A 22,232-nucleotide genomic window follows, 5' to 3' on the forward strand; every position below is an offset into this window, starting at 1 on the left:
CATTGGTCTAGGCACTGCCGATCCAGCAGTGAATAAGAAATATTCAGTCAGTGTTACTGTGTTAACATGTAAATGTGTCTCCTACTTAGAACAACCTCTTTCATTTACGACCACTTTTGAGGAGAGATTTCTGTCCATGAGACACTATGCCAGTAGCGCTCTATGAAACACAGTATTACTATATTTTCACTTGGTCGTATTGATTTGCTGGTTGTTTTGTCTCAGAAATCAGAAAACAGTGACTGAAGGTGGATGTGTCCTCCTCGAGAACCGGAGTGGATCTGTTCGCCATTACACACCCCTTTCTCCCTTTCATAGCACCTCCCAGCCTTTGCAACCTCAGCTGTCCTCAGTGGCAGCTGGTTCCAGCAGCTCCTCATTGCAGTCAGTTCCTGGGACCCCCTAACGACTATATACTTTCCCAGCCAAGACTGGGGTGAAACAGATCCCAAGACACTATTGCGAATGGATGTGATGCTCGGTGCTGCTGCAGGGTGGGGCTAACAGAGAAGAGGACACATCCAGAAGTCCACCGAGCAGGGCAGCCCGGCCCTGGTGTGCCTGGGGTGGAGCTGCTACTGGAGGCCTTGCTGGGCTACATCATAGTAAGTCCCTTCATGGCTTACGCCATCCTGAGTGGGGTCTGCGGTGACTTGCGACTATAAGCAGCCTCACTCATACAGGTCCCCCAAAGCCCCTTTGGTTTCAAGAACATGTCTGCCTGGGAATCTTTGCTATAAACCATCCCATTTCCCAGAGGCCCCAGCCAAGGAATTTTTCCACAAACCAATGAAATTCTCAGTCTTTGTGATCAAATGCCCTCTCTCTGCCCTCTTCTTTTCCTTACCTTTACCCCCTTAGACAACTACTCAAAGACACTTGGTACATTGAAATCGCTCTAGCATTACCAAAAGCTGCGAGAAGACACTTGAAGAGAAATAGTGCTTTGAACTAAAGCATGTTTCCTAGTGTTATTGAATAACAGAAAAATAGGACTTACTGAGCCATCTATCCCCACTGCGTCATTCATCGCCTGGCTGCTTTGGTGAGTGCCAAAGTGCTTTTGGGGGCCTCCTGAGCACGTCTTTCCTTTCCATCCCTTTCCTTGTAGCATTCAGAAGGACTAAAAATAAACAAGGCATCTTAATTACTAAAGGTTATTCATAATTTGGTTCAAAGCCTCAAAGCTCGAAAGAATCAGAACAATTTGTCTTCTGAATTCACTCACCATAGTTTTCCAACCAACCAACTTGGTCTTTAGTATTTGTTGAAGATTTTCTTTCACTGTAAGCTGTAGTGTCTCTGGAGCAATGTGATGAGATGGTCCTGCAGGCCGGATGTAACAATTAAGTCTTTTTCAAGAGATGTTCAGATAAGACTGCTTGGGAGTTTTGAAGCAACTTTATTCTAGGAAGCCTAACCAAATTCCAAATTAACATAATGTTGAAATTTCTTTTGCCTACCCCAGAAGGATGATGTCCCCTGCTTTGTCAGTTCTATAAATTATATTTATTCATTTTTGTCATAGTAGGTCCAGAAAAGTACAGAGAATGACAAAACCAACACCCATTTAGTAGTAGTCATAATGATTTAACAAATGCTAACATTTTGCCGTATCTTTGTCACATATAATTATAATGCTAGATATCGCCATTTGATTCAGGAAATAAATTGTTAAGTTAAACCAATAGTCCCATTTCCATTTTTCTCTTTAAGGGACATTTACAATTAACCTTTCAGTTCTGAGCTTTTTGCAACCATGGCTTTAAAATAGAAGAGATAGGTTCAGGAATTAACCATAAATATTCCAAACAGAAGTTTCAACAGGGCTTCATTTCTACTTGGCATGAGCTGTGGCTGGTGAGGGAGTCAGCGTGGGACATTAGTATGGGATGTTTGGGAAGAGATAAATGTTCTGTAAGCGCTAAAATGGATAGATCTAAAGATGACATGCTTCAGGGAGACTGAAAGTCTAAAGCTGTTCAGGCTGTTTTGTTGAATTCCCTTAATGCATACGTATCCCAAGATTTCGTTTTTCAAGTACCTTCCTTTTAAATAACATCCATACACAATCTGAACTGCAGAAGTTTGGAAACTAAGCTCCTATTTGTCGCCCGATTTAACTCACACAATCACATCTAACCACTGCGGGTCTTGAATAACTTCTCCTTTCTTCCATATATGAACATAATAAAGTTCCCTTCAGCTCCCATGCCTGCCATACAGTTCTGTTGAAATTTCTTTTGAGAGCATTTATAGGTTTTTGTAGCTTTCCCCTGGTTTACAACCATCCTAGAATAAAAGCAGAGTTCAAAAACGGGTTAAGGACAATATGTTGACAGATACACACATATCAAATATATCTTCACTCCCAGGCAAGAACAAGACAAACAAGTTATTGCTTATTGATCTCACTTTAAAGCAAAATCATATATTTTTTTCCTCTTGCTGCTTAATTATTGCATCTTGGAGAAGCTTAGAAAATTAGAAATCAAGTTCTGGAAATAGACAGTGGTAATGGTTACACAATATTGTGCATGTACTTAATGCCACTGAATTGTACATTTGAAAATGATTAAACGGTAAATTGTATGTTATGTATGTTTTACTACAAATTTTTAAAGGTAGATTTTATAAAATATTTAAAGAACAGTTGAATAATAGGTCAAATGAAATTGTAAAAAAACTAACTTTTTATCATGCCTTTTGGGCAAACAGAAAGCACTTTCAGGATTGACAAGATGCAAATCCAGCATTTACAAGTACATGTGTAGTTCTATCTCTCAAACACTCTATAGATTGAGACCCACTCATGCTTTTTGCTTCCTAAACCAGGAAAAGAGCAGGATATCTGATGATTAAAACTATAAGCGATTCCAAATTTCAAATACGGTTTTACTCTGCTTCTGGACAGGACCCTCTACTGTTTTCTCCTAACTCGACATCTCTAGTCACAGTCATCTGGTTACCCAAGTCCACGTGACATTATTTGATATTAAACAAAAATATTATTTTAATCTGCGTGAGGTCATACTTGTTTACTTTGATATGCTTTTCTATTGGCACATTGTGTAGATCAGGTTACTGTGGAAAAGCCCTAACAAAGCGGTATATGCGTTGTAGTAAACATTTAGCATCTGTTTCCAAAACTCCACTAGTCAGGGACTCAAGAAAGGTAATAGGTGACCCCGTTCATTTTATGTTAATGACCTATTGCCTGGGAAATGTGTGCCTTATGTGGCCCAAAATATCTGACCACAACCAAAGAGAAAAACAAGCCATTAGAATTGCTCCTTGACATGGCCTTAGTTTACAACCAGCCAGTATATGATGAAAGTTTATGCTCCTTTTCCACATAAGTTATTTTTCCAACTGAAAATTGCTCCCAGCTGTCCTGACCCAGATGTGTTGGCAGCCCATGCTGTGAGGGCCATTTTACAGGTGACGAAGCCCGCAGACAATAAAGTTTACACAACTTGTATACAGCTGGTCTCCCATAGACCTTTGGATTCCTAACACTGCCCCCTCCAAAAAAAGAGAAAAAAAGTGGTAGGGTCCTGACACTTCACTTGGGGCACAGTTAAAAGGGGGATTTCAGTGCTGCAGGCCCAAGTTTATGTAGGACCCGGACTTACGAAACAAGAGTAAGACGAATTACCCAATGTTCCCCTTTCCCTCCAGCATTTAGCTTGATTTAACTGAAAGTAGCTCTGGACCAGTAAGAAAATGATCAGAAACTGTCCCTAAGATCCGGCTTCCAGGAGAGGTAAGTCGTGATATACCGCTGATCCCACTGAGTTGCCATTCATGTTTTTCGCTTTACGTTGTCCTGTGATAGACTGTACAAATCTTACTCTTTCCTTCACATTTAAATGAAAGGTCATTTACCCTACGTATAAGTTGTTCTAAAATTAGTGCAATATTATATTGCATCAGGAAGTCATAGGATGAAAATCAGGGTGATTATACATCCAGGTTATTTTCAGGACAGTTTTAGGCAGTTTAGCATATATCAGATGCTTCATTAAAAAATACAACGCTATTAACAATAGTGGAACTAAACACACTGGGATGGGGTTAGTAGACCTCCAAGGACATTCCCAGCCTCTACCAGTCTTGAACACTAGTGGTGAGACACGTGCGCAGTAACCTGAGTTCTCACCTTTCCTCCTGGTAAAATCCAAACGATGACCAGCAACATCCTTCTGTCTTCTCCCAGCTGTTGCCTGAGAAGGCGCAACTAACACCACCTTTGAAGAACAGCACGATAAAATACAGTGTGCCCAGCCTCCAGCTCCTAGGCTCTCGGTGGTAATGAGAGGTCCCGCTGCCTGCCACCTGTCACTAGTCCTACTGCAGCCTGGGAGGGCCTGGCCACACGTCAGCAGGATCAGTGTTGGAAAATGTGACAAAGTACAGCGGAGGTGTAGGTGGAATCATGTGCAGGAAGTGGAAGCTGAGTAGCCCCATCCTAGAGGGTCTTGACCGTAGTTTGAAAACTCTTGCTCACGGTGGTTTTGTCATTTTCTCTATTTTTGTCATTTTCTACAACTATTACTTATAGGACTGTTGGGTAACACATTTTTCTTTTGCCATAAACCCTTTTGACAGCTATCGTCTTGAAAAGATCAAGATATATTTTTAGGGAAAAATTTAAATATTGCAGTTGTAGGTGAATGTACAACTTGCATAAAATATTTGTTGACATCTAGCATCCCTTGTGGGGATGTCATAATGATACCACTGGCCACATAAAAACCAGAAAAAACACAAATTTGGTGAAGAAGCATCAACATTTACTCCAAAAATTAGTTGTGGCTTTAAGTAGACCCTGCTCAAAGGTGATGATTTAATGCAGCAGCTGTACAAGGTGTGTTTTCATATCACTCTGTGAGGCTTAATTTTTCATTTAGATACAGTGATGGTTCTTCTAAACTAATTGTTTCAATTTAGTTCAATTCCATATTTTTTTGTGCATGCCTGACAAATGATGTGTTAGCTGCTAATTAGTCTCCTTTGGCAGAAGTAAAACTATGGAAACAGTGATATGACATCAGCTTTATATCAGGGTCATCAAATGTTTCAAACGAGAAATTCGTTGATTCTAATACTGGCTGATATTTAAAAAACAAAATTCATGGCACAAAATTAAACCTTTGGAAAGTTAATTCTGTGAAAAGTGAAAAATCTGATATTATGCTGATTGCTATTATAAATCCAGTTGAAAAGTTCATCATTGAAGAAGAATTTTGTTTTAGAGGTGATAAATTTTGGTGACCAGAATCATGGTAGAAACAATATTGTTACTGAATTAAGAACCTGGGAGCAGAAATGTATTTGGATTGAGTAGTGGAACATATATAACTAGTAGTTTTGTCCAAACAAGCTCTGGTGGTCTACGAATGGAAATGGAAGCTGTGTTTATACACACACACACACACACACACACACACACACACACACACACACAGAGTAATTGAATCACAAAATTCTCCTTCCTGTCTACCAATTGATTTAGAATATCTGAGTCTTTATGATAAACTATTTTGTTAAAATTAACCTAAGTGTCCTACAGTGCTCTGAATTTTAGTTGTATTTTGTTCAAAATTATTTGGAAGTCATCAAAGTATTGAGTGAATGGGATTTTTCTAAATTCTGCTTTTAAGCCTGAAGCTTTTAGAAAATTGCAATTATTGAAAACCAAGCTGACAAACAGGCAGGGTCTAGTGAAAACTGAAAATGCAGAGTCCCTTGTTAAAAAATTAAGAATTTCAAGATGGCAATAGTAGGGCAGAAAACCAAGTGTGGAGCTCTTGTAAGCACTGGGTTCTGTGCTACTGCACAAGTCACAAGCCCATGGAGCCAGCTCTGCAAACAGGAAGACACTGAAATGTATCTTGTAAAAGTGGGGTGGGGTGGGTTACAATGAGTGCTCTAATGAAATATAAGATTTAATTTTGAAATTCTATAATTTTGCCCTGGATGATCTCAACCTGTGAGAAGAATATTTTGATGGAGTTCCTATTTTTATTTAGATAAATTTAGATTCTGTCCCAGAATAGGATGTAATTGAGAAGGGCTACAATTTTGAGTCCTCTAAATTTGGGGAACCATTCAAAAGAATCATAAATACAGACAACTTATTTGACAAGTTATCATAAAAATATTTGTCAAAGAAAGGTGACCTGAAGAGAGGCCAAAAATTACCTGGGAAAATATTTGTACTGAATTATTTACACATTTCAATATTTTTAAAAATTAGAATTGAGACTAGCCATTATTTAACAGAATTGCTCTCAGCTTACCAAGTACTTGAACATCTGTAGAGAGAGTATTTTCTCAGTTAAATATATTGTGGTTTATAAAGAAGTCAATGGAAATATCAGCAATTTCAAATTTATTAAGCACAAAACACAGACAGTTTTGTGGGGGAAAATTTTTTTAAATAATAAAACTATTGAAAATGCATTCTACAGAAAATACCATGACAAGTAGGCTAAGAAATTGATTAAAGTACATAAATATGTATCAAGAATATTCTGCTTAAGTTTTTTAACGTTGAGATCATCAGCATAAAGAAAACTTCCAAATTTGCTTTAATGTACACAGATATGTGTTCTTCTAGTTCTTCAAAAGAATTTTATATTTGAAAGTAGTTCCTAAATAGAACCATTTTATGGGTCCACCAATATAAGAAACCAGTTTGTTGGTCAATAAGTAAATCTTTCAGAAAAATTATCATTCTAGTTGTTTTTATGCCCCCTCTCATTGTCAAACTATCTTGATTTGGATGACATATTATATGGTTACCCTGGTAATGAAAACAACAATCACCATTTATTAAGCACCTGGGGTGAGCCCAACACTTTTCAGGCATTAGCTCATCTGACGTGTAAAACAAGCCGGTGAGAGGTAGTGTTGGATCAACCAATTTCACCGCTGAGGAAACTGCCTTAAGGTGGTTTGGCCACTTCTCTAAGGTCACGTCTCTGGGAAAGTATCTGAGCCCAGACCTCCCGACTCCCAGACCAGTGCACTTTCACCCAGCCATTAGATGAGTTCACTACAGATTCTGCTTGTAAAAGGACAATTGCCCAGTGAAGTTTCCAGGAACGAACCCAGATCTCTGATGTAACTGTCAAAATCCTGCTGCCTCTAACGTGACTAATTTGTGGGGCTCATCACTGCTGATTAGCTCATATCTTCACTTTCTGGCACCGTTAATAAGGGGTAACAGAAAAGTCCATTCAGTCTCCAACATTTTTTAACCACCAACTATATCTGTGCAAGATCCTCTGGGACACAAAGTGAAGTCAGATCTGGCTCCTGTCCCCCAGACCTTGCCCTTGAGTGAGGAGGCAAGGGGTGACATACACCATTTAAGTCTCCTGGGGGAGTTGGATAACTGGCCAGAGAACTTTGCTCCAAACAGACTTAACAAATCAGAAAAACTTATTTTAATTGTTCACCCCAAACTCAAGACGTTGAACCAAATATATGTGCTTTACTTTAACACATAACAATCTTTCTATAACGGAAGACATACTATTGTGATGTTTATAGACCAAACTGCACTAATCAAGTTTAGCTATGAACCATAAGGATGTTAATCTACATCCTCTGAGTACTCTGAACCATACTGTGCTATTGAGGTGGGTGCTTTCAAAATTCCATTATGTATTCCATCTCAGAGTGGCTGTGTACAGCAAGAAGGCACAAAACGGAATCTTTCTAGTGGGAGACTCAATAGCTCTTCTTTGGAACTCCCCATGGGACTCAGCTCAGTGTCAGACTTCCTCTAGGCTTCCAGGGATGACTAAACAAGCACAATTGCTTTGTAATATCACGGATACCAACTTGTCCTTGGCGAGCAGGGAAGGGATTTCTTGAAAAGTCATTAAAAGTCTGCCTGCGAAACTCACTTCAAGGCCATCCTTACAGAGGGCAGGATCAGGCAAGATGGGGTTCTTTTATGGGGCTGGCAAATGGAATTTGAGGAAATTCCCTTCCGCAGCTATAAGGAAGAGTAGGATCCGTTGCCTTTTTCTCTCTCCCAAATTAGCTCTTCTGAAAGGTGTAAGCAGAAAAGGAAACAGCTTTTTCTGCAGTTATCAAGCCATTCACATGTCTGGGTTTAATGTGGCTAACATGTGGGGGGAAAGGGAAATCGGTGATTGTTTCCCCTTTTAATGTCCCCCGTCCTCAGAGCCATAATAATTATAGTGACTACAGTAGATGCTGGGACATAGCTGCCCACATTCCTCTAAGGTGCAGAGGCACTGGTCCCCCAGCTTCTGGGAGGGTTAGCTGCTGAAAGCTCCCAGCTGAATCTGTACCTGGCCCTGCCCTTGGCTGAAGGGAGCCACCTTGCCCAAGGTCACAACCCCCCACCCCAAAGAGCAGTGACATAGAGTGACTGGTGAGGGATATAAAGGCCTGCACAACACTAAAGCGCCATTCCAGCTCCTCCTAAGATCGACTGTGGCCTTGTGTTGCAATCAACTTCCTTCTCTGTCCTATCCTGGGTCCTTCTTAGTTTACAGATGTTGATCCTGTGAGTACTCTCTCTCTCAGTCTACTTCCTGGGTTAGCAGGTAAGAGACTGACCAGGGACAGAGCACCTGTGACAGGGCAGGCACTTCATATGCTTTGTGCCTAACCTATGCAACATTACTACCAAGAGGGTATTATTAATTTCATTTTATAGGTGATAAAACTGAGGTTCAGAGAGGTTGTGTTCCTTGCCTAAAATCACACAGCAAGGGAGCCACAAGTCAACTTTATCGCCAGGCCTTTAACCTTAAATTCCACACAATTTACTGCACGCATGGCACTATGCTGGCTCCAATGATTCTAATCATAGATATTTTTATGAAGTGTAACTTTCATTAAAATAAAAAATATATTTTAAAGATGAATGGAGTATAACTATGAAGAGGTAACATGAGCGAGCTTCTTTGTGGTGAGAATAAATGAGGTCTGCAGTTTAGTGAATAGCCTTGCACTAATGTCAGCTTCCTGGTTTTGATTTCATACTGTGGTTATGTAAGATATTATCATTGGGGGAAGCTGGGTGACAGGTATAGAGACTTACTCATTGCACTATTTCTGCACCTTCTTTTGAGTCTAAAATTATTTCAAAATAATATGTATAAAAATTTCTAAAGCCAAGAAACAGTAAGACATAAGATTTTCTGATGTCTTTTAAGAAAAATATTCCTCAAAAGGGAACTGAGAAAATGTTTCGCAATAATTGCCAAAGAATAATATTAATCAGCTATCAATAAGAATTTAATGTTCATACTTTTCTATGATTCACTGAGGGCTGAGAGAGGTTTTTTCCCCCCTTAAACTAATGATGTGCATTTACTGTGGGCCCTAAGTTCCCTTCCTAATTGTGGCTTCAAATAAAACAACACGCCTGACAATAAACCCTTTCCCCAAAGAAAGTGGAAGAGAATGTACTTATGACACCTCCTCTTTTCACAACGGCTTTCCAAGGTGGATTTCTAGACAGAAACAAGGATGCAATCACAGGAGCCCTGGAAGGCAGGCCTGTGCCTACTGTGCTCTCCCATCAGCCCTCCAGGATGCTGGCCTTCCCACACTCAGCTGGCTTTGGTCTCCCATCACTAGAATTCAAACCCCTAAACCCCAAATGAAGGGATTGTCCAAGCAGCAGCTAGTGTCTCCCCAAGGCTGTGGTCCCCGGAAAGCTGTCCTGGAAGTCAGCCCAGCTCCTCCTCCCCGGTGAATTAGTCTGTCTAATGTGAAGTGATCCTTAGCTCTAAGGGATGAAGTATAGGATGGTAACTGGAGGGGAGGAAGATGATGGGCGGGATGGGGTTGGTACTGGCAGTGGGAGCGCCACAACCTGGAGAGGGGCAGGTGCTGGGAAAGAACGATTCTGGCTTAATGCCATTCATTCAATCTCCTCCCATTTCACCAGGAAAATCTTTAATTAAGTAGTGAGAAACTGCTACGTTCATGATGGCATATACCTGTTTTCTAAAATTCTAATTTTTGCTTATCTTTGGAAACAAGTACTGACAGTTGTTTTCCTTAATATACAGTCTCGTTTTAATTCATTTTCAAGAAAATGCCTGCCAAATACCCAAATCTGAATAACCATCATCCGTCTGGCAAGTAAATTCTCTCAAGTAAAAATGGTGTTCCACGGGAAAAGCAGGCAATTCAGCTTGCAACTCTTTGCACAAGTGCTTTTCCTACTTCAGTGTACTTAAGAAGTGCCTTCTGCATATTTCCCATTTTGTCACACAGAAATTTTTTTAAATTCCTGCATTCAAGGGTCAAAATTAACAAAGTTTACTGCCTAACCAAAGGCATTCTTAAGTGAACCTGGATTTTTTTTTTTTTAATGAGTATTTGGTGATAAAGAACCCAAAATCTAGTAGTATAGTTTGGGGTCGCTGCCTCAGTTTATGCAAAAGCAGCTACAGTCTCACCTACCGCTGCTTTGCACCAGCAGTGCAAACATTAGCACAATGGAAAAAGGAAATAAGGTCATAGGAGGACACCCCAACCCAGGCATTTGCAGACCACACTCGACACCGCTGTGGTACCATGATGGAGGCAGGGATAGTGATGGCGTTTTATAAGGAAAAAATAGGTACACTGGTCCTTTTGGGCTGAGACATGAAAGAGGATTGGAAGTTAGTGTGAGAATAAAAAGAAGATGGTAAATTAGGAAGAAGGAACAGCATGTACAAAGGCTCAGAGGCATAATAGATGTGGTACAAGCAGAGAACCTCCAGTAACTCAGTGTTTGCACTGCACGCAGCTTTTACACCTTTACAGTTCACAATCCAAGAATAAAAATCCACCAACTAGCAGTTAATAGGTACCTGGCATGGTTCTAATCTTTGACACAACCCCAGGGATCTGTGCTATTATATTAGCCCCTTTTATATGGAAAATGAAGAGGTTAAATAACTCATACCAGATCCCACAGCAACTAAGTGACACAGCCAGGTCTAAGTATAGATGGCCTGACTCAAGAGTCTGCAATGATACAGACAGCCTCTCATGAGGAGAGAGATACTATTTGCTTCCAACTTGGGAAATCCCAATTGGCCAACCTAGGTCACATGCCCATCCCTGGGACCAATCCTGTCAGGGGACACATGCCCACCTCCACTGGGGATGTCTCCAATCACAAAGGACCACACAATGGATACTACAGCAATGAGAATAGATGCTCTACAGCAAGGTTCAATAATATGAATGACGAGTCTTCCTAATAATGTTGGACAGAGGTAGACCCCAAACATCACATCCCGTGTGATTCCATTTGCATAAAGTTCAAAAATAAGCAAAATAATTCTGTGCTGTTATAAGCCAGGATTATGCTCACCCTTATGGAATGGTTGGTGACTAGAGGGGGAAGTGGGGGGCGATGGTAACTTTCTATTTCTTGATTGATCACATTCACTTTGTAACAATTCATTAAATCATTCGCTTGTGCACTTTTCTGCAAGTATTTTTTTTAAGTTTTATTAACTTTTAAATTTTTATTAAGTCTTGTGTAAATAAAATTAAAACTGGGAAAAAAGAGCCACAAAATAGTTTTATTTAGCCAGGGTGGCAAATGGACTTCTCAGAATGAACAAAAGATCTATGCCCCACATCCTAAAAGATAGTGAAAACCCACGGACGAAGGAGCTTCGTGTTTCAAATGGTTTTAACACACATTTGTTCAAGCTTTACTCATTAGCATTATAAAGCATAAGGACGGGTCCAGAACACAGAAGAACCCTGTGCCAGCTTTTTCCAATTAGGCTAACTGGGAAGGTTATAGGAGCTCCACCCACCCACTGCCACGGTGGGGACGGTGGGGACGGTGGGCACTTGGCAGGGAGGTAGAAGCTGCCGAGCACCACACCTCCCTGTGAGCTTTGCTGCATGTTATAGGTTATAGATGGTTTCTCAACCTTTTAAACCCATGCTCCCTTCTTTAGTAAATGTAAATATCTCACACTTTCCTTTAATGTGATTTGAAATTTCAAAATTAATTAAATATTATGACAAAAAGCAACGCAAAGCCACAGGACAAAGTGCTGCTTTGTTTTCAAGCTGCCTGTGCAGCCCCCATGAAGCCCCAGAGTGCATGCTCTGCCCTCCCCTCTCCTCTCCTCGCCCCCTTGAGAAGCCTCGGTTTATAAATTACAAGCCTTTTCATTTCCTCCAAGGTTTTTGATGAGAGATTTGGGGATGCGGCCACCAGGTGGACGCCACTCTCAGCATTTACGAGCTAGCGGTCTGGCTTCCCAGAGGGATGAGGGACTAAGAAGCAGACGGACCGACTTTGTTTCTAATAAAACCCACAACTCCTTACTTATTAAATAAGCATAATTTAATGGTAATAGCTCATATTTATTGGGTGCTTCCCCTGTGCCACACACAGTGTGAAGTGCTCCCCATGCATTCTGTCGTTCAGTTCTGACCACAACCCCAGGAGAAGGGGAGTGGCATCATTTCTGCTTTATGGCTTTATGAAAACCTAGGCTCAGAGGGACGTGTGACCTGCCCAAGGTCTGACAATGAGGAAGACGAGGATTTGGAATGCAGATCCCAGCCGGCCTGGCCCCAACGTGCATGCACCATTGGCAAGCCATGATGCACGTTGCTTGCACGTTGCAAGATGCAACGTTGGGATTTGAACCCGTGCTGTTGAACTCCAGAAACTCCATGTGTGCACCGCTAATTGTTAAAGTAATTGATCATTGTTTGGGCCCAACTCCTGATCAATGGGTGAAAATGACACCAAGGAACTCCCCCGCCCCAGCCAGAAGGAACTCACTCTGAGAGAGGGCGAGGCCAGATAGGTGACCCCTGACCCCAGTTCTGTGCCAGGACCTTGATTGTCTGGGGATGAACTGTGATGGGGACTCATTTGGTGGGGTCTCTGAGCAGTGCGGCTGGCCTTGGATATTAATGACCTATATGAGTGAAAACCAAATGGCTGCAGCAGCGTTGGGGCCAGGGCTAAAGGGGAAACCATCTACTGTCCCTTTCCCTCCACCCTGGGAAGCTGCCACTGTCCAGCAGAGCCTTACAGCCACACCATGCAAAGCCGTGGACTTGGGCAAAAATCCCATGTGCAGTGAGGTTGACCCAACAGCTCCTGGCCTGCAAGTACGGAAAACCTGGATGATGCTTTGGCCAGACAACACTGCTCATGGGCTGTGCCAGGGACCACAAGCCCCACTGTCTAGAGCAGTGTCCAGTCCTTCTGCAGGCCGCTGGGTCTGGCTGGAGCTCTGACTTCAGAGGTGAGACAAGGAGGCTGTCTCAGGGGAGGAAAGAAGGTCATACTAAAATGGCCCAAGTTAGTGGATGGTGGTTCAGAATCCTACTAATTGGATTATTCAGAGAACTATGACCTTCTCCGTGGCCTAAAATAATGACAGGAGATAAACTGTTACCCTATATTTATAAGTGGATCTCTCAAATATCTTAATCCAGCTTGGGAAGGAGAAGCTCCAAGTCAGCTCTTCTGATTCACACAGAGGCCAGGGGTCTCTGCTGCCAAAAGGGCTGGCATGAGACCGCAGCTGCTCCCCCATAAATGAAAGGCCTCATGCACGAATAGGGTGTGAGCTGGTGGCACTCCTCGGGGTCACGGGGAACAGCTCCTCAGACAGGGAGGCCATCAGCCTACATGGGCCCACCGCCAAGTATTGCTGTTTTTCGTTGCCATTTTGGTCAATGACCCACAACCACACCGCCTTGAGGTTCACCCCAGGCTGCGAACTCACTGCAGAACCCTGGTCCAGATGAGCTCAAGGATCTGCCACCTCTGGATCTTTTCTTCCTTGACGTCTACCCGTTTAGACCCCAAACACAGAAGGGAGGCTTCTAGAACAATAGAGGAGTCCACTTCCTGAACCTAGGGCAGCCATATGGATTGTCTGGAAGGGTCACTCACAGCCAGGCAGACTGTCCTTTGTGACCCCCCAGAAAACCTGTTACATACTCCTCCGGAAGAGGGTCACAGTTTGCATAGGTCAAGCTAGAACCTAAAAACCAAACACAATTTAACCACGTGCCAGCTTCTTGACACATTTAGAATGAGACTTAAGGAAATAAACATACACAGAAACAACTGGGTCCCACTCACACAGATATTCAGCTGTTATAAACCACGGCCTACAGCTAGCAAATGGAGTCATTCTAGCTCCTTGATTCTCAAAGAGTGGTCCCTCGACCAACAGCTTGGGCCTCACCCACAAACTTGTCAGAAATGCCGAATCGTGGGCCCCGCCCAGACCTACACATACAGAATCCACGTTTTTACAAGATCTCCTTGTGGTTTGTGGACACATTAACATGTGAGAAGTGCTGCTCTAACTCACACAGAGTCCTTTTTTCCTGGCCAGACTGTTTTGTCAGACTGACACCACACACATTGTCAGATGCCAGATCCCCGCCCCAGATGGCCACAGATTTCCACAGACAATCCTCCATGCCCGAAAAAAGGGGCCTGCCTGTTTCCTGCTCACCATGGAAGGTGCCACCTGCTTTCCAAGTTTCCTGCATTCCTTCTTTGTCCCATGCCTTCCCTGCCTACCCCCATTGTACTCATTAGGCCATATGAGCCCTTCTGACAGCCTGAGTATTCAAATTCACCCCACCCTCCCTGCCTGGACATCACAGGAATGTCCACTCTCCCTGGTCTGCAACTTCTAGGTTGATTTATTATTCCCACTTCATCACACTGTACTTCCCTCCCACACTCTGAACTCCGTTGCCCTTCTTTGCAGATTTTTGCTCACACATTTTGACTGCGCTCAACACCCTACAACACACCTCTGCTCTTCCACAGCTCTGCTATCCTTCGACACTGGCTGAAATGCTTTCTCGGGGGCCTTCCCAGCTCAGCAGACACTGCTGCTATGAACTGCCCGGTCAGCGTTTTCTTCCTTGTCACACTTGTCCCTTTCTACCTTCTATTAGAGTTCCTGGTATACACGCCTCCTGTCCCCTGCTCATGTGAACACATTTAAAGCAGGAATCATGCCTTAATCATCTTTGGGCCTAACAAAAATATTAGCACACAGCTGAGGTGATCAGATAGTCAAACCTCACACATGGAACATGAAATTCAACCCCCTTTGTTTTCCTAATTTGTAATCTATAAGCATCTCAAATATTGTGACCAGATTTAATATACAGTTAATAAGTTGCCTTTATGGAAAATATCAACATGTCTTGGAATAGGGTTATCTTGGAAAATCTAGACTACCTGATCCCTGAAGAGGCATTCAATAAATGGTTGTTGAATCATGTGTGAATGAGAACAAATGATTTCCCCCGCTGTATAGTGATGCGTTAATCCTTAGGCGTCCACTCTCTATAAGCTAAACATTGAATTTGGAGATGAGACAAGCATGTAATATAAGACTAATGGCCTGATGAAAGCGGGAATTAAGAGTTTCTACCTCAGGGAGACCTGGTGAAGTGACTGTGAAGCAGTGAGCCTGTTCCCCTGCACGGCTGATGGACTCCTTTTGTGGCTGTGCAGTGACACACATTCCCATCAGACCTCAGAAGTGAATGTGCTGACTGGGGACTCCTTTTCCCAGACTGATTAAATCTCTGCCAACATCGAAACTGCCACTGACAATTTACAGGCAGCAAAGTGAGGATGAAGGAAGCACACCTACCAGATTCAGCTGCGAGACGTGGAGGGTGGTGAAGATGTGAGAAAAGATGACTTCGTCTTTTTTTTGGTTTGTTTTTTAAAGGAGATTCTTAAGATGCTTACTTCTGTTTTCGAACGATGTTGTAAAACTTTGGTCTTCTCTTAGCAGCAGATCTCCTGGGAAGAGCCAATAAACAAAATACCCTTGATATTTTGTCATTGGAAATTCAGCTAGAAAAACAAAACTCAAGCAGTTTTAGTGTTTGGTCACTGAACAGACTCTGGTTTTGATTATAAACACCAGCAGTTTCAAAGATCTGTTTCTAGATGCCAAATGTATCCGGAGCTGGGGCCGGGAGCCCTGGCAGAGTTTGCTTTAAGAAGCACTGTGAGTGAACCGCGGTGCACCTCCTACCTATAAGCAGCCACTAGCAAATGCACGTTCTGCTTAATTAGTGAGGAACTGTTTCCCTCAAAACTTTAACAGAATTCAAATCAGCTAAATTAACAGCCAGAGACACACCCACAACTAAATTACATTTCACTGTTTCCAATTAAGTTGGAAAACTTGGGTGCGGTAACCACCAACACTACAAATTAGAAATCTTTGCCAAAAATGAACTCCTTCAAGGTTTCTCAGACCATCAACAACCCTTGCTAATAGAATCAGTTCTCTGAATGTGTGCAGAACAATGGAGTTAAGCAAGCCACTTAAAAGCATGAATTTATTCATTGAAACATTTCATACCCAAGGCTGAGCCAGGTATAGGTAAGGCTTGAAATAGGGGCTCAGATGGGAGACCACCACATAAGAAGAAAGCAACATCTCTTGTTTATGGTTTCCATTGCCAACACACTTAAGGAATCACTGGCTGTCTGAAATCAAAGAGAAAAACTATCAGACTGGCCAATCACATTGAACTCTCTGGCTCCTCTGCCATTGCTGGTAGCTTTGGGTCACTGAGGTCAAAACAACTATGATGTCAATATTTATAAAGCAGTTTGCAAAGGCTCTTATGTGCTCCAATCGCTAAGAGAAGCATCATCTTTAAGGAAAAGGATACAATCTCCGTACTTTAGCAAGCGTAGCTTGAGTGTCCATTAGGCAGTTGTCAACAGACCACACACTACAGAATGAATTTGTGGTTTTAGGGGCTCTGGGAAAGCTCTGATGCCCCCACACCCATTCCCTTCCTGTTGGTACGTGTCCAAACTGTGCTATTATAGCTTCATGGCTTTGAACTGAGGTTTCTGTTAAAGACTCCCTCGAGGAGAGACACTGGCTATTATTATCTAAAAGGACTTAAGCAGACCCCAGGTACTATGGAAACTTAAAAAGTGAGAAAGGTACGTTTTCAGACTCTGATCTTGCCATCCAGCCTGTCCCACCCATCCTTCAGTAAAGTTCCTTTCTTCCCACCTTGAGTGACAAGGCTTTGAAATATCTCCTTTTATCACATCATTAAAGATCACATCTCTCGAGTCTTAGGTTTGTACTAAGATGGAAATGGCTGATATAAAATGAATGCGTTACTTCTTCAAGAAACTTTTGTATTTACTAAGATTCAAAACGTGAACATGGGAAAGCTCCAGCCAAAAAAAGTTTCAGGAAGCAGACAGCAACATGTCAAAAATCATCTGTTCTTTTGCACGAGGTGGACTTTGGTATCTGGTCTCCAAAGATGATTCCCAATAAATACCTGGTATTCTCACTCTTAGGTAGTCCCACAGGCAGGCCTGTGATTTGGAAGAATTTGTGAATAATTGGTATTCATTCTTTTTTAAATGTTTGGTAGAATTCACCAGTGAAGCCATCTAGGCCTGGGCTTTTATTTGTGGGAAGTTGTTTATTATTATTATTATTATTATTATTATTACTAATTCAATATGTACTTGTAGGTCTATTCAGATTTTCTACTTCAACTTGAATCAGTTTCAGTAGTTTGTGTCTTTCTAGGACTCTATCCATTTCATCTAGGTTCCCTAATTTATTGGCATACGGTTGTTCATTGCATTTCCTTATAATCCTTTTTATTTACGTAAGGTTGGTAATAATATCCTCTCTTTGACTCATTTTAGTTTTCTCTCTCTTTTTTTTCTTGGTCAGCTTAGCTAAAAGTTTGTCCATTTTGTTGACCTTTTCAAAGAACCAACTTTTGGTTCTGTTGATTTTTTCTATTGTGTTCTATTTTATATTTCATTAATTCCCACTCTAATCTTTATCACTTTCTTCCTGCTGCTTGCTTTAGGTTAGTTTGCTTTTTTGTTCCCAGTGTCTTAAGGTGGAAAGTTAGGTTAATAATTTGAGATTTATTTTTTTAAGTATAGGTATTTAAAACTATAATTTTCCCTCTAGCCACAACTTTAGCTTGTCCCCTAAGTTTTGCTCTGTTGTTTTCATTTTCATTTATCTCAAAGTATTTTCTAATTTCCCTTATGATTTCTTTTTGACCCATTGGTTATTTAGGACTATGCTGTTTAATTTTCATACATTTATTAATTTCCTAAGTTTCTTTCTGTTACTGATTTCTAAATTTATTCCATTGTGGTTAGAGTACATACTTTATATGATGTCATTCCTTTTAGACTTACTATTTTATAACCTAGTATATGATATATTCTGGAGAATGTTCCCATGCACTTGAGAATGTATTCTGATGTTGTTAGGTGGAATGTTCTATAGATGTATGTTACATCTAATAGGTTTATAGTGTAGCTCAAGTTTTCTATTTCCCACTGGTCTTCTGTCTAGTTGTTCTGGCCCATGGTTTGATTTAATCAATAGGAAGTGTAATGGCTGGTTTTATAAAATAACTTGACTAGGACACACGGTGTCCAGATATTTGGTCAAACATTCTTCTGAGTGTGTCTGTGAGAGTGTTTCTGGATGAGATTAACATTTGAGTTGGCATTATAAATTGAGTAAAGCTGAGTGCCCTCTCCGGTGGGTGAACCTTATCCAATCAGTTGAAGTTCTGTGTAAAACAAAAAGGCTGAGTAAGAGGAAACTCCTTTTGCCTGACTGTTTGAGCTGGGACATTGATATTTTCCTGTCTTTGGACTCAAACTAAAACATTGGCTCTTCTTGGGTCTCAATCCGGTCAACTTTTGGACTGGAACTTACATTATCAGCTCTCCTGGTTCTCAGTTCTTTGGATTCAGTTGGAACTTATACCATGTGCTCTACTGGTTTTCAGACCTTCAAACTCAGACTGGAACTACATCATCGGCTCTTCTGGGTTTCCAGCTTATCAACTATAGATCTTGGGACTTCTCAGACTCCATAATCACATAAGCCAATTCCATATATATATATATATATATGGCGTGTGTATATGTATATATACATGTATATATGTGTGTGTGTGTGTGTGTGTGTGTGTGTATACATATATATGTAAAATGCAGGTATTATATATATAAAATGCAGTTAGTGGAAGCCATCTTACCACCAGGTAGTTAAAGCCTATCTGAGAAAGGAGCCAACATAGAAGAACAAGGAGGAGAAAAACTAGGTCCTGATAACTTCCTTGAGCCCCTGGATCCAAATGTGCTAAAAGTTTATGCCTAGACTTTAGAGTTGCATGAAACTTCCCCACCAACCATATGGATACACAGATACACTTTTCCTTTCCTTAAACAATCTTAGTTGGGTTTTTCCGTAACTTGCAACCAAAAGTCTTACTCCTAATTGAATTAGTAAAAGACTTGAGTTATTTTGAAATTATTCTGATTGAACAGACTGTATTCTATTTAACTGTGGCTTAACTCTGGGACTGAACCGGGCAGGTCATGGCTTTAAAAGCATTACAATAACTTTATGAGCACCTGCCAAGACATACACTGGCTTTAACCCCAAAAGAAAAGGCCCTACAAGGTAAATATCTGTCTGACATGCTGAGATGGACATTTCCATGTAGGAAGTTTATTGGGCAGTGGTCTCTGAAGCATCACCTGTTAGGGAATGAGGGAACAGGATGGGGCAGAGGGAGAGGATGAACAGAGAGGCAGTCACAGCAAAGGCCACAGCAGAGCCCATGGCAGCTCTGGAGCTGGGATCCCTTCGGAATTGCCCTGAATTCAAGTAAGAGTGCTGGGCCTTTGAACCCCTGAATCAGCCCAGGCCATTCTAGGAGAGGGGACTCTTCAGTCCCTCAGCCACGGCAACAACTAGGAAGGGCCTCGCTGTGACGCATCAGCAGTTGGGGGGATGAATAGCTTGGTCAGAAAAGGGGAAACGGGTAACGCACTACAGCTTCCATTACAGTTCTTACTCCTTTCATTGCCTGGATTCCCATCCTAGTCTTTCTAGCTCCCAAGTCCTGGTCATCTCCACTGTATGTCCCTGTTACCACCACTGTCAGGCTGGTAATGAATCCCGAGAAAGCAAAGGCCCTGCTCCTGTGTCTACTTTCAGTGGCAAACATGCTCCCATCACATTCAGAGCTAGAGTTCATCTCTGGAAGATATATTCTCCCAAGGAAAAAAAAAAAAGACGTAACTGCTACTGACAAATAGGACAACCTCTCATATTTCCCAGGTAGCCTATTAAGAAAGGGTTCGTGTTCGGTAGAACTTGATGGACAAAAGATGAGGGCAAAAAAACTTCATAGAAATTCTTCTAGCTATGCCAAGCACTAATAAACAGTAAGTGTTTTTACACTTTGCCAAATAGCTCGGACCGAATTGAAGGAGGAAAAGTTATTAAAGTTGAAAGAAAATTGGCAAGAAATGTATATGGCCTGAGGCATCTTTGCTCAAGAGTAGAAATGAATGTCCTTCCAATTAAGCATACTTATGATACAGAATGACCCTTTTCCCTAATCTTCCCCAGCCCTACCCCAACATTTTCTCTATTTCTCTCTTTCTTCTTTCTTCCCTCGCTCACGCAAACGTAGAATGTGGCATCTTGCTCGGTGCCATGCTGGACATCTACGGCTGTGTCAGCTCCTCCTTCCACTCCCAGTGAGGGATGGGCTGCTTGCCTTCAAAGGTGCACACTTGACCTAGCCCTGCTCTAGAATGTTTTGGTTTGGAACCAAGGAAAGGAGGCAGCTCGTCTTTAATAGTGAACAGTCAGACGTAAAGCCTGGCCTCTCGGTGGCTATGTTTTCTGCTGTGTAAGAAACAAAAACAAAAATCTGAAACCAGAGTGCAGAAAAAGGGAGAGGAGAAGTAGAGGGCTGGTGGCACCCCTGGCCCCAGGGGTTCCCATACCAACCACTGCTCCATTGGAGATTGGTTATGTGAGTCTTACATTTGTCCCTTTGACCAACCTAGCCAGAGTTATGTCCCGAGAATTCTAATACATCACAGATTCATAAAAATAGGTGGACCTTTAAGGGGATATCTGGTATAGCCCCGTCTCCAGGCAAGAGGAGCCTTAAAATAAAGTGGCTAGCATACTTAAGACTCCCCAGGGAGAGAAACCCCACTTTTTCTTTCATACCCTTTATTCAATAGTTAATTAATTTTAAGATTAAGTATTTTTAAAATTTTCTTTTAGCCACCAGGTCTTTCAAGCTTCCTTTCTAGAATGGAACTCTGATTCTCCATCACCTGAGGGCACGAGGTAGGCTCAGGAAGTACCACTGAAACCTGACAGGCCCTCGTTTCCATGGGTCATGGGGATGAATCTGTTCCTCACGTTCCCTCTCCAGACTGAACTCTCAGGATCTTCCCTTAGAAGACATTCTTATTCAGTGCCTATACTGCCCTAGATAGAACCTCATGGGAGACTGGCAATAAAGTCATTTAATTATCTGATAATAGAAAACAGATCAGCACTGTTATTATAAACAACCTTCTTTTACTTAAACACAGACATTTCATTGTCCTGTGGCTTTCTTCCAAAGACATTTAAACATTCTGCATAAGACCTAAATCCGTCCTTTCTTTTCATACTGTTTTTCCCCTTCTTTTTGGGATCTCTTTGGATAGTTTCATCTTTCTCGAAATGTAGAGCCCAAACCTCAAAATGATATGTGGGAGAGGCCTTGAGCCGTGGCAAGGGGAGTGGGGAGTTATTTCTCAACTCCCATATGCCAGGCCATTAATACATGCCAGTATCAAGTTTGAGTTTAAAATAACATGGTGACCTTTCCTTCTACTCTCCTAGGACTTCCTGAGTCAAAACACGTGCCCAGGGCTCCCTGACAATGCCTCAGGAGATGAATGCCTCCTTGTTCATAAAATGGACATCACAGCTCCGAGCCCACACCCAATATAGTTCTCATGTCTATATGCTAGGACAGGGATCAACCTAGGACCAAAAATGCTGCCATCCTTCTGGAGGTCCACGTAAGGCCCAGGGCTCCTCTGGGACCACTTTGATTTTTGAGGAGATATGCCTGGGAGCGTCTGACAGGTTCCTCATTTTGGGGGGACTAGCCAGAGTTGGAGCAGACCTATTTGGACAGCTGTGATCTCAGGGACATTAATTCATAATTTCCATTCAGTTGGGAAATTTTGATACGTCTTTGAGTATCCTTTCTATGCCAAGAACAGGCCATTCCTTGTTTCAAGGATGGAAGGCTTGGGAAACATGGAAACGATGCAGGTGTCCACA

At 41.9% G+C, this 22,232-nt stretch overlaps 1 long non-coding RNA gene across 1 annotated transcript; it reads right to left on the minus strand.

Moving 5' to 3' along the window:
• Nucleotides 1–42: 42 nt before the first annotated feature.
• LOC148758951 (uncharacterized) lies at nt 43–15,950 on the minus strand. The gene is made up of 3 exons (XR_016019860.1): nt 15,687–15,950; nt 1,229–1,326; nt 43–1,123 (listed from the first exon to the last, which is right to left on the minus strand). It is a non-coding gene; the product is annotated as an uncharacterized LOC148758951 (long non-coding RNA).
• Nucleotides 15,951–22,232: the final 6,282 nt, after the last annotated feature.

Source organism: Rhinolophus sinicus, chromosome 2, assembly GCF_057876585.1.
Source record: "Rhinolophus sinicus isolate RSI-liver-muscle chromosome 2, RSI-T2T, whole genome shotgun sequence".
Taxonomy (NCBI): domain Eukaryota; kingdom Metazoa; phylum Chordata; class Mammalia; order Chiroptera; family Rhinolophidae; genus Rhinolophus; species Rhinolophus sinicus.